The 1,163-nt window shown below is 31.0% G+C and overlaps 1 protein-coding gene across 1 annotated transcript in view; it reads left to right on the top strand.

The window, feature by feature from the left end:
* The window catches only part of LOC107102508 (gamma-crystallin M3-like), a 5,106-nt gene that overhangs the window by 1,575 nt on the left and 2,368 nt on the right, over positions 1-1,163 (top strand). The window lies entirely within an intron of this gene.

Genomic DNA, 1,163 nt, shown 5'->3' with positions numbered 1-1,163 from the left:
TATTTTAGTTTCACCTGGTTTAATGTCATTAATAATCTTCGTTAAAGAAACTTTGGGTATCCAATTAATCGATTCATCCAAAAAATTAACGACAGACTAATCAATTTGCAAAATAATTGTTAGTTGCTGCCCTAATTTTATCGTAACATTGCAAACGCATTTCTTACTAAATACATGTGGAGATAACAGGCAACCAAACAAACATGTTAATCAGGCAAACTATATTAAAATCCATGTGGCATCATTTGTGAGCTCCAAAAGAGACCACAGAATCCAATTACTCCTACTGAAAAAAAACAAGACAAAAAAATCCTCACCTAAAGCCCTGAAGGTTCAGACACTGTTCTCTCTAGCTGTGCTGCAACATCACTGCTCATTGTTTGAGTCCCCTAAATCCAGCCATTTCAAATACAAATTTATATTTTTATTGTTTATACATAAAAAAGTTGCTCCTTATTTTGTAATTAAAATCATTTAGACTTCACCTGAAGCACTGAAGGGCCAGCTGCTTCACCTACAAGCTGCCCTGCATTATTATAACTGGATTCCGTCTTTCCTATAATCATATAACATTACATTTAATGATTATAACTGTGTTTTTAATATAAAAGGATTAAATGAAACACAACCTTCTATATCATCCCATGTAACTTACTGTCTGACTGTTAAAATAGCTCCTTATGTCTATTTTCTTTTTTAGTGGCATCATCTACAAAGTATAACACTAAGAATGTGCCTTTAAGTTCATTCAAATATAAAATCCCATTTAACGATTATAAAAGACAATATAACACTATCTTATCTGTAATGTAATAATATCCTAAATAAACAGCCAGAATCAAGCATTATTTACCAGACATTAATGTTTGTACTAATTTACTTGTAGACTGTGTAGAAATCTTTGTAAGATTAAATCAATGTTAATGGTGTCCCTCTGTTTGTTCTTGTCTTTATCGTATTTCTAGAAGTAGAAATTGTCAATTAAATATAAGTATTATTATGTGGAACCCTAATTGTGCTTCTTAAACAAAAAATAGCAGATGTTTAGGCGCCATCTCTTATTGTTATACTCTATAAAAGAAATAACACCTGCTAATGATTATACCTGAACTTTCTCAAAGAGTCATCAAAAAATTAAACAGTAACAGCAACGAAATATCAGG

The sequence above is a fragment of the Cyprinodon variegatus genome, unplaced genomic scaffold, assembly GCF_000732505.1.
Source record: "Cyprinodon variegatus isolate N-32 unplaced genomic scaffold, C_variegatus-1.0 Scaffold1266, whole genome shotgun sequence".
Classification (NCBI taxonomy): domain Eukaryota; kingdom Metazoa; phylum Chordata; class Actinopteri; order Cyprinodontiformes; family Cyprinodontidae; genus Cyprinodon; species Cyprinodon variegatus.
This window is presented reverse-complemented; position numbering and strand designations above follow the sequence as displayed.